A 12,500-nucleotide genomic window follows, 5' to 3' on the forward strand; every position below is an offset into this window, starting at 1 on the left:
GTTTCAAAGGTTTCAACCCAAGAGAAGCAATAGCGATCACTGTGATCGTTCAATTACTAAAATCAGCTTCAGAATATTCTAAAACAAGAGCAGGAGTGCGAAGTAAGGAGGTCATACGAAGGCGGAACCCATGCCACCAGCGTAATTAAGTGCCTAATTAGACCTTAACACTCATATTGTGCCCGTCTGGCTCGGGTAATTACCTTCTTGCTGGTCGTTTAACTGGTAAAATAGGTCTGCAGCCCTGTTTGTATCTACCTTTATATATATATATATATATATATATATATATATATATATATATATATATATATATATATATATATATATATATATATATATATATATATATATATATATATATATGTTATCGGTCTCCTATTTGATGAGGTTGCACCGCGACTGAAAAAAGTCACCTTTGATGAAGTTGTATCACTAGGAATAGTCTTGCTAAAGGATTTTTCACTCTAAAGGGTGCACGTCTCCCTGTTGCTGCAAATATCGCAACCTTGGTCTGAGATGATCAGAAATATATACATACTTACATATGGACACCTAGACAAACTTTTGTGTACTATATATGTATCACCCATATACAAACTTCAGGATGAAGGAAAACTGGTGTTTTCTTCCTGCAACACTTGAGGAGTGCCTCGTGCTGTGAGTGGAGGCGAAACCTGACTGGTGAAGAGCACAGGCGACATCCTACCAGTATAGACTCAGGCAACACACGATTGGCACTTATCACATGCGTTAGACGACTCTTACTGAGTGCAGGTGACACACGACTGTTACTTAGTACATGCAACAGACGACTGGTAATAAGTACAAGGGAAACACAATGAACAATGAGTACAGGCAACACGCGACTGGTACTGAGTAAAGGCAACAACCGATGGTATTGAGTGCAGACAGCACCTGACTGATAATGAGTACATGCGACACACGATTATCAATGAGTACGGGTGACACCCGACTGGTAATGAGTTCAGACGACACACGACCGGTAAGGAGTCCAGACGACACGACTGGTAGTGAGTGCAGGAGACACTCGACTGGCAATGAGTAAAGACGACACAAAAACGGTAATGAGTCCAGACGGCACGACTGGTAATGAGTGCAGGCGACACACGACCGGTAATGAGTCCAGACGACACGACTGGTAGTGAGTGCAGGAGACACTCGACTGGTAATGAGTACAGACGACACAAGAATGGGAATGAGCACAGGCGACACATGACCGGTAATGAGTACAGGCGACACACAACCCATAATGAGTATGGACGAAACCCGACTGATAATGAGGACAAGCGACACACGACTGGTGATGAGTAAAGACGACACACGACTGATAATGACTCCAGGAAACATGCGACCGGTAATGAGTATAGACGACTCCCGACTGGTAATGAATGCAGGCGACACACGACTAGTTATGAGTACAGGCGACACACAGCTTGTAATGAGTAGAGGCGACACACGACTGGTCTTGAGGACAAGCGACCTTCAGATGGTGAGGAAGAACGGGAGCGTATTTACTGTTTACGCTTCGATAGCGGCGGCAGCATTGAAGTCCCTCGCCACGTGCCAGGTAGAGGAACTCACCTGACAAGCGGATCAACCCCTGCATTAACTTATGATAGAGAAAATATTACTCTAAAGCTCTGGTATGGTGAGATGGCCACAAGCAGAATGTGTCGTTACGATTACCGTTACTGCCTCGCCATACTATGTTGTTCTCGTAGTCTGTTGATCTTTCTTTCTCGTTAAATACAAGCGAAACTATCGTCACAGAGTCAAGGTCGAGAAGGATCGCAAGATAAATGTCGTACAAGGAAGATGCGGCAGGTCCAGCAGGTGTAAGTTGGGAGGTGCAGCGGCCGCTGCCCCCCCCCCCCCCCCCCCCCCCCCCGACGCCGGCCGCCCGCACATCCACGCACACACACACACACCCGCTCTTCAGCCCTCTCATCAACACCTCCCACCTCAGCATACCAGGTGAGTCTCCTCATGCCGTACACCCAAATTTCACAATGCTTACTTTAGTCAGAGATGACTCGCTAACTAGATATGCTATGGGTCAACATTGCCACCACTATCTTGCATTATCAACTTGTCGGGAGAATCCCTACACAGTCATTTTCTTAGGGATACAACAAGAAGTGTCGTGATATTCCACAACGAAGACAACAGCAGGTGTTATCCTAAGAGACAATATATTGTTTTTGGAACCATATTAGACAAGGAGTATCTTCACTTACCGTGAGCCTCCGAATGAAACTGTTGCCTCAGTCCTGCTAGAGACACCACACGTCCCTCACGTCACCACCAGATCTAGCATCCCTCCATCCGACGCCTTTCCAGTGTCTGTAAGACAACGCGGCCACTGGTTACCTCCCCCTGCCCGTCTGCGGTGCACGTCAGCAGTGTGGTATCAATTTTCTACTTTGCCCGACCCACTGTCCAACATGTATTAGATAATCAAGGTACTGACACCTTAGTACACCTAATGAAATCCCAGACCGAAAGACTTCCGTTAGTCTTTTAACTCCACGAATCCGTCTACAGTTGAAAACGCTCTCGTGAAATGATTAAAAAAAAAAAAGGGCAAAAAAAAACATTCAGTATTCAAGAGCCGTGACCTCTCACCAGCGTGAAGATGGCTCAAACGTCATGTTGAGATCTCGAGCCGCTCTCGCTCTGCCAACAGCCGAGGGAGACTCAGCTATGCATCGAACTGTGAAACTTAAAGATTAACCTTTCCAAGACAGTTGGGTGCTGACTAAAGCTTCGTTTGTGGCATTGATGTAGATCTAATCTGTAAATACCTTGTTGCACTGACTTGGTTTAAATGAGCCTCATTTCCTTGCCGTCTGATTATTCCTAAACATAACAGACGAAATGTCTTACGGTAACTATCCATAAACAAGTACCGGAAGCTTATTCCGATCAGAGGAATCTTTGCTCTGTTTTTTACCCTCCGAACACCCAATTCAGTAAAATCATTAGAGCGCTATCTAACATGTTGGACCATGACCCACCCTTAGACTGGCCACAGCACGTAGCCACCCTGTACTTGTCGGGCCGTGGCTTCCCAGTTTAGGCGAGGCTGCTATGACCAACACGGACGGAGCGGCAGTGGAGTGCGTGCAACCTCACCGATGGTTAGAGCGCGACTGACTGACATCGGCGCCCCGCCTACCAGCAGTTCCCACACTCATTCTAGGCCCGCCCATTCACGTTGCCTTCTTCTGCTATCGCAGAGATCAGCATCTTTTCCTCCTAGGTTAAAGAAGAGCCAAGAAGTTGTGAGAAGAAGAGGTATAGCCACGGTGTCCACTCAGTGTAAGCGATCAGTACGGCCTACTCTGGATGCAGCAGGATGAGGCGTACTACTCCTCAAGTACAGTCTCGCGAAACGTGTGATTTACGATATCTGCTCCGCCTCTTGCACCACCTCCCTGCTCACTTCTGATGCGCCTTCTGCTGCAGCTCCTCCTCCCTCCTGATGTATCTCCCCCACCTGTGGGCTGGAACCCTTTTCTCCTGGTCTCCACCCCTGTGGTCTCCCGCACCTCCTTCTCAGGCAGTGTTTTTCCTGTTGTTAGTTAATTAGCTATAAATCCCATGCCATTATCCCTCCCGCCGGTGCGCTGAGTACCCGCGCCCTGCAGCTTCAGGCGCCGCACATGACAGTAATGGAGGCCTTGGTCGTCTCGGGTTTAATATACCAGATGTAGAGCGAAATTTCCGGGGCATTGGCTGGTGACCTGGCAGGAGCCGGGCCGGTGGCTATGGCCACAAGTCGCAGTAAAGACTCCTGGGTCAGAGTGTGGGGGAGGGGATGCTCCTGCTGTTACTCCGTAGATGCTGGAGCAGCTTCCTCAATGAGGCAGCTGCTGAGGGAACGCCTGTAATATCCTGACTAGTAAGGAATTGAAAATGCTGCGAGACGTCTGTTATGGACATCAGCTTGCATTTGAGGAGTCTCAATATATCATTCTATTGATTATTATCCACTGGCTGTGGCGTATCCCCGCTGCACTTGGATTCAGATACATTATTCTTCTGATCAGCGGGAATACACGGGAACACATTTTTCGTATGTGTGGATGGATTGATTTCTGACCATTTTCATTCCTTGGTATCATAGGGAGTCCCATTTCGTGTGGAGCGAGCACGAACCAGGAACTCTCAGCTTTATGAAAGCTTGAGTCCAAGAAAATATTGTTAAATCGTAACGGTCATACATGCCGTTGACAAAATACAGATTGGCCTTGCTTTCATAGTGAGAAATTGGATACTATTTCAAAGGAAATGCGAAAGAGAATAAAAGGCATGGATCATGCAAAGCAAACGCGAGAGAAGCTTGAATTCGTGCGAAAAATCGAAAGTTGGTTTTTGCACAGATTGGCTGAAGTGCGGTTTTATTCATCACTTCTTAACACTTCACAGGCCAGGGCTGGTTATTCTTAGTATAGAGACAGATCAAACAAGCTTCGACTTCCAAGGGTGCACACCCGAACATTTCTAGATCATGAAGGAGTAGTTTTAAAACTACTACAAAATTTCTGAATTCACAGAAAACTGACAATTTACGTGATTTCGATCATGCGGAAAACCGAATGTAAAGACTCGGCGGGACTCCTCTAGCCGGACTCCGTAGCAATGAGGATTTAAATTTTGAATCCAAAATTCAAGATTTTAAGGAAGCAAAATAGAGTTCTCACGTCTCATATGAATATCGCGTGGTGAGGTGACTGGGGACTGGCAGAATATTTGCAGAGAGCCATTGCATAAAGGCAAGGGGGACAAAAGTAAAGGTTCAGATTACAGACACATAAGTCTTGTGAGTGTACCAGATAAGACGTATAGAATAGCGGTGAATAAGACGGCTGTTGCATGAAGAAGCTTCTAGTTAAGGAGGAACAATGTGACTTCAGGAGTGGTAGAGGATTTGTGGGTCAGGTGTTTGAGTTAATGAATATATGCGAGAAAAAATTTGAGAGATATAGGAAGGACTTGTGTGTCGCGTTTATGGGTCTGGAGAAAGCCTCTGTATGATAGGGTTGATAGAGATGTCTTGCAGAAAGTCTTAAGAATATATGGTGAGGGAGGAAAGCTCATAGAAGCGGTGACGAGTTTTCAATGGAGAATGAGGCATGAGCGCGAGAAGGAAATGAGGAGAATAAGTGTATCAGATTAAGTTGGATGTGTGGCCATAGCTGTTTAATTTGTTTATGGATGTGATTGCAAAGGTCTTGGCGAGAGGAGAAGGTATGCAGTCTGTTGGGAATGTGTGTGTGTTTGGGGGGGGGTACTTGAGGCAGCTGTTGTTTGCTTATGACACGGTGCTGGTGGTAGATTCGAGGGGGAAACTGCGGAAGATAGTACATGAGTTTGGGTGAGCATGTGAAAGGAGAGTGTTAAAGGGAAATATGGATTAGAATAAGGTTATTAGATTAAGCAGGGAGAGAGACAGGTTATCTAGAGCGTGCGTCTGAATGGTGTGCACATCGCCTACACATCGCTGAAGCATTAATTATCAAGAAACTACCAAAAATCGACAACCAGAGCACGAGCCAAAACAGGATACTACAGCTACATGCACCAACAATATGATGGAGCCAATGAGCACGCAGTCTTACATGCACCCCTACATACAAATATATCCCAGCCTCGCCCAAGTGCACTTTCGTGTAATGATCACATCGTCAGGAGAGATACAAGAACGAGATGAAAGACGTCGAATAGTTGATTGATATACAAGGAAAAGACGCAGCCACTAGTAAACAAGCGTTACCGGATGGTGGTGGTTGAATTGGTGTTGGCAACATTCCTGTCATAAAAAAGATTTTTATGTGGACAAGAAAGGGAACTGTTTACAAATTTTGCCTACGACAAAGCTATCAAGTTCGTATAGACCTTCATTAACATTCATGTTACAATTCTTTGTGTATTCACTGAAAGAAGATTCAATGATATTTCTCGTGATAAAAGAGTTACAGTTAGTAACTGAATTAACGTTACTCCAGTCAATGTAATGGTCAGAATTTCTAACATGATTAAACAAAGCATTTGATTCTTGTCTAACATTAAGATTCATACCAGTCTTCCCAACATAAAACATTACAGTTTTTACAAGGTATTCTGCAAACTCAGCCCACAGAATTATCTGGTGAGTTATTCATTAATATATTCTTTAGAGTATTGTTATTGTTCATGGCTACATATACAGTGAAGGATTTAAGCAGCCTGGTAAGTAATGAAAAATTCTCACTAAGAGGGAAAACTGAAAGATTCTTGGTGTCAAGAGGTGGCTTCAGGTTTAACTCTATCAAATTATTTCTTTGCTAACTTAGGGGATTTATCAACGAAAGATCTAGTTATACTTTACCTGGATCCAAACTCACCATCAATAAATTCCAGACTGCATAAACTGCATATATTAGCGGGTAAGATATCAAATTCTAATATCATGAACAATGTAGATTTAGTTAACACGCCTAATACTGATTTCAAGCTGGTTAAGTCTTAATGTTTCAGTTTTGTTCACAAAAGTTCTAGTTGATGACCTCTTGGAATATTTGGTTGATTTCTTGGATAATATTGATCTACCTGTTTCAAATTCTGTTTTTAATGAATAGGATAAAATTGAGTATAAAAGACTGTGTATTTCAATTTGATGGAGAGCTTCATGCTCAGAAATTTGGTAAGGCGATAGAAACCCTTTTTCACTAGTATTAAGTAATCTTTACACGGAATTCTTTGAAACAAAATTACTAAGGGATATCTTACACTCTAAGGCAATTTGCTTTAGGTATGTAGGTGATTTTCTTTACGTTTAGCCAATATATGAAAATTTATAATCATTTCTCCCTTTATCTAACAATCTAGTGCTATCTATCAACTTTACTGTGGAAATAGAAAATATTTGTATGTTTAGCATTTCTAGATTGCGTGATCCATAGGGTAAGAAAAGTGTTTGATTAAGTTAAGCATATACAGAAAACCCACCAATGTTTGTACACATATCCATTATTACTCAGCTCAACATGACAGCAATAAATCATCAATATTTCAGTCGATGTTTCATAGGGCATTACTTATATGAAAATTATTCTCTCCTGTTTTGCTATTCAAAAGAAGAAACAGAGAAGTGGGCCAAGTGAGGATTTTTCCCCATAGGCTCAGTCATCTGTTCTTGATGCTACCTCTCTAAATGGGGAAAGACGTATGGAAAAAAGAAATATCTATCTATATACTCTTTTTATTTATCTATCTATCTATTTTCTATCTACATGTATATATATATATATATATATATATATATATATATATATATATATATATATATATATATATATATATATATATATACATGTAGATATATATATACATATATATATATATATATATATATATATATATATATATATATATATATATATATATATTTTTTTTATACTTTGTCGCTGTCTCCCGCGTTTGCGAGGTAGCGCAAGGAAACAGACGAAAGAAATGGCCCAACCCCCCCCCCCCATACACATGTATATACATACGTCCACACACGCAAATATACATACCTACACAGCTTTCCATGGTTTACCCCAGACGCTTCACATGCCTTGATTCAATCCACTGACAGCACGTCAGCCCCGGTATACCACATCGCTCCAATTCACTCTATTCCTTGCCCTCCTTTCATCCTCCTGCATGTTCAGGCCCCGATCACACAAAATCTTTTTCACTCCATCTTTCCACCTCCAATTTGGTCTCCCTCTTCTCCTTGTTCCCTCCACCTCCGACACATATATCCTGTTGGTCAATCTTTCCTCACTCATCCTCTCCATGTGCCCAAACCACTTCAAAACACCCTCTTCTGCTCTCTCAACCACGCTCTTTTTATTTCCACACATCTCTCTTACCCTTACGTTACTCACTCGATCAAACCACCTCACACCACACATTGTCCTCAAACATCTCATTTCCAGCACATCCATCCTCCTGCGCACAACTCTATCCATAGCCCACGCCTCGCAACCATACAACATTGTTGGAACCACTATTCCTTCAAACATACCCATTTTTGCTTTCCGAGATAATGTTCTCGACTTCCACACATTCTTCAAGGCCCCCAGAATTTTCGCCCCCTCCCCCACCCTATGATCCACTTCCGCTTCCATGGTTCCATCCGCTGCCAGATCCACTCCCAGATATCTAAAACACTTCACTTCCTCCAGTTTTTCTCCATTCAAACTCACCTCCCAATTGACTTGACCCTCAACCCTACTGTACCTAATAACCTTGCTCTTATTCACATTTACTCTTAACTTTCTTCTTCCACACACTTTACCAAACTCAGTCACCAGCTTCTGCAGTTTCACACATGAATCAGCCACCAGCGCTGTGTCATCATATATATATATATATATATATATATATATATATATATATATATATATATATATATATATTCTTTCTTTTTCTTTTAAACTATTCGCCGTTTCCCGCGTTAGCGAGGTAGCATTAAGAACAGAGGACTGGGCCTTTGAGGGAATACCCTCACCTGGCCCAATTCTCTGTTCCTTCTTTTGGAAAATTAAAAAAAAAAACGAGAGGGGAGGATTTCCAGCCCCCCGCTCCCTCCCCTTTTAGTCGCCTTCTACGACACGCAGGGAATACGTGGGAAGTATTCTTAATCCCCTATCCCCAGGGATATTATATATATATATATATATATATATATATATATATATATATATATATATATATATATATATATATATATATATATATATATATATATATATATATATGTAGATAGAAAATTGATAGATAGATAAGTAAAAAAGTGTATAGATAGATATTATATATATATATATATATATATATATATATATATATATATATATATATATATATATATATATATATATATATATATATATATATATATATATATATACACCTGAGATTCTGCCACAACATCACCCTCACGAGGGAGATGTTGGAAAAAGGAACATCTATATACGATGTTTCAACTAACCCTAGGCACGTTCAAATCCCCAAGCCCGCTACATTGAGGAGTGATCCCCGTGTATGAACCTGCAGACGGACAATATTCTAGTTTCACCGAGTGCTCAACGCCTGACCTGTACAGCCAGAGCGAGAGAAATAGTGACGTCACGCAGTGGCACAACTGGCTAATCTGACGTGGCCTAATTTCACTGGTCAGATAAGAGAGTAACGGCCTGACGTAATCATTCCTCATTGGTCAATCATTTTACGCTTGATTTTTGATTTTCGACTTGTACGTACAGCATACTGTACTGTCCTTACCCTTGAGGATGTGACACGAGTTAAGAGAAGTTGTGATACTGTGTACCAAAGAAGAATTGCACAGGGGTCCCGGGTTCGATCCTGGCTGTTGGAGGTTTGTTCTATGAAAGTGGGCGTTCATATGCACTTTGTTCGTATTCATATACCTCCGCGTTGTACAGTTAGGTTCGGTAAAATGCTATCTGCTGGCTGTGTGATCCTGATGGGAAGTGACCGGTGTAGACCCCGTTGCTCACCAACATGGGATGAAGGGTATTCGAGTACACAGTATTCGAATAGTCATTTCTCTATTAGGACCCCTGTGCAATAGGGCGCTTCCGCCTATTGCACAGGGGTCCCCAGGTTCGATCCTGGCTGCTGTTGGAGGTTTGTATGACATATATATATATATATATATATATATATATATATATATATATATATATATATATATATATATATATATATATATATATATATATATATATATATATATATATATATGGTTGTTTAATTTGGAAGCTGGTGACTGAGTTTGGTAAAGTGTGTGAAAGAAGAAAGTTAAGAGTAAATGTGAATAAGAGCAAGGTTATTAGGTACAGTAGGGTTGAGGGTCAAGTCAATTGGGAGGTAAGTTTGAATGGAGAAAAACTGGAGGAAGTAAAGTGTTTTAGATATCTGGGAGTGGATCTGGCAGCGGATGGAACCATGGAAGCGGAAGTGGATCATAGGGTGGGGGAGGGGGCGAAAATCCTGGGAGCCTTGAAGAATGTGTGGAAGTCGAGAACATTATCTCGGAAAGCAAAAATGGGTATGTTTGAAGGAATAGTAGTTCCAACAATGTTGTATGGTTGCGAGGCGTGGGCTATGGATAGAGTTGTGCGCAGGAGGATGGATGTGCTGGAAATGAGATGTTTGAGGACAATGTGTGGTGTGAGGTGGTTTGATCGAGTAAGTAACGTAAGGGTAAGAGAGATGTGTGGAAATAAAAAGAGTGTGGTTGAGAGAGCAGAAGAGGGTGTTTTGAAATGGTTTGGGCACATGGAGAGAATGAGTGAGAAAAGATTGACCAAGAGGATATATGTGTCGGAGGTGGAGGGAACGAGGAGAAATGGGAGACCAAATTGGAGGTGGAAAGATGGAGTGAAAAAGATTTTGTGTGATCGGGGCCTGAACATGCAGGAGGATGAAAGGAGGGCAAGGAATAGAGTGAATTGGATCGATGTGGTATACCGGGGTTGACGTGCTGTCAGTGGATTGAATCAGGGCATGTGAAGCGTCTGGGGTAAACCATGGAAAGCTGTGTAGGTATGTATATTTGCGTGTGTGGACGTATGTATATACATGTGTATGGGGGTGGTTTGGGCCATTTCTTTCGTCTGTTTCCTTGCGCTACCTCGCAAACGCGGGAGACAGCGACAAAACAAAAAAAAAAATATATATATATATGTATATATATATATATATATATATATATATATATATATATATATATATATATAGATAGATAGATAGATAGATAGATAGATAGACAGATAGATAGATAGATAGATAGATAGATAGATAGATAGATAAATAGATAGACAGATAAACAGATAGATGTAGATATAGATATATGGATATATTCATAAAAGAATATCTGTCTAGAATTTCGGGTGTTTCTTCACACTGATGGTATAATACAGAAATTTAATGTAAATTACTTGCAATGCAATTATTTCTACCATTTTTTCCCTTATTTACATAGCTTTTTAGCTTGAAACATTACACCATGCTTTTAGTTTTATATTTCAGATTAATACACTTAATAAGCGCTAATGGTTGAAATTATCAAATGTACGTTCTAATAGTCATTTGCGTAGCATTATGACAAATGTACTCAGAGTGATTTACCTAAAGCCAGGTTTCCACGCTGGTGGACTCATATATATATATATATATATATATATATATATATATATATATATATTTTCTTTCATACTATTCGCTATTTCCCGCATTAGCGAGGTAGCGTTAAGAACAGAGGACTGGACCTTTAAGGGAATATCCTCACCTGGCCCCTTCACTGTTCCTTCTTTTTGGAAAATTGAAAAAAAACAAAAAAAACGAGAGGGGAGGATTTCCAGCCCCCGCTCCATTCCCTTTTAGTCGCCTTCTACGACACGCAGGGAATACATGGGAAGTTCTCTTTCTCCCCTATCGCCAGGGATATATATATATATATATATATATATATATATATATATATATATATATATATATATATATATATATATATATATATATATATTCTCCTATATTTTCTCATGTACAGTTTTTATTTGCTGTTCAGTTTTTCGGTGTTCCTCATGAAATGTCTTCAGGAGTTCCCCAAAGGGCAGCTACGTTTCGGAACTAACTTATTCCATCTTCAGGCTGGATCTGATGGTTCTGTCGTGGGTGGCTACTTATATACTATTCTGGTGGATCGGTTGGATACAGGTGGGTGGAGCTAATCAGCTCAGCTGATCGCTCATTGGTTGCTTGATGATTTAGCCTACTTTTAATTTAGGTCTCACTGATAATGTTATTGTACTGGAAAGCAACCTTAAAAGTATTGTTTTTAGTGTCTGTCTTACATTAGCTAAGTTGGGAGAATAGAGCAACATCAAACATTTGCACATATCATTCTTTAACACATTCTTGTTATTAGGTACACAAAACATGGCACTAGGAAGACGGACTTTATGTGGTGGTGTTGGGATTTAAAACCTTTATGGATTGTTTGCACCTGATGAGGCGGATTGTCTCCGTGAAACGCGTTGTGCTGCATGTGGAGAAAAATTACATGTAAATAAAGTTATGTGATCTCCTAGCGAATAGTGATTTACCTTCCTTCACAAACTGAATAAACTGGAGGAAGTGAAGTGTTTTCGATATCTGGGAGTGGACTTAGCAGAGGATGGAACCATGGAATCGGAGGTGGGTCACAAGGTGAGGAAGCTGGAGAAGGTTCTAAGAGCGATGAAAAATGTGTGGAAGGAGAGCACGTTATTTCGGAGAGCAAAAATGGGTATTTTTGAAGGAATAGTTTTTCCGACAATGTCAGATGGTTGCGAGGCATGGACCATAGACAGCTTTGTACGTAGGAGGGTGAATGTGTTGGAAATGCTATGTTTGAGGACAAAATGTGGTGTAAG

At 41.0% G+C, this 12,500-nt stretch overlaps 1 protein-coding gene across 2 annotated transcripts in view; it reads right to left on the bottom strand.

Moving 5' to 3' along the window:
- LOC139747711 (lachesin-like) overlaps positions 1-3,195 on the bottom strand; it is a 263,613-nt gene extending 260,418 nt beyond the window's left edge. Inside the window, exons 1-2 of one of the 2 annotated variants that reach the window (XM_071660318.1) lie at positions 3,042-3,195; positions 2,262-2,367 (exon numbers count right to left, since the gene is read on the bottom strand). The gene's annotated coding sequence lies outside the window, so the exon portion shown is untranslated. Of the gene's footprint in view, positions 1-2,261; positions 2,507-3,041 lie in introns of both variants that reach the window. The other variant, XM_071660317.1, reaches the window with a different exon arrangement.
- Positions 3,196-12,500: the final 9,305 nt, after the last annotated feature.

The sequence above is a fragment of the Panulirus ornatus genome, chromosome 69 (genome assembly GCF_036320965.1).
Source record: "Panulirus ornatus isolate Po-2019 chromosome 69, ASM3632096v1, whole genome shotgun sequence".
In the NCBI taxonomy this organism is placed as follows: Eukaryota; Metazoa; Arthropoda; class Malacostraca; order Decapoda; family Palinuridae; genus Panulirus; species Panulirus ornatus.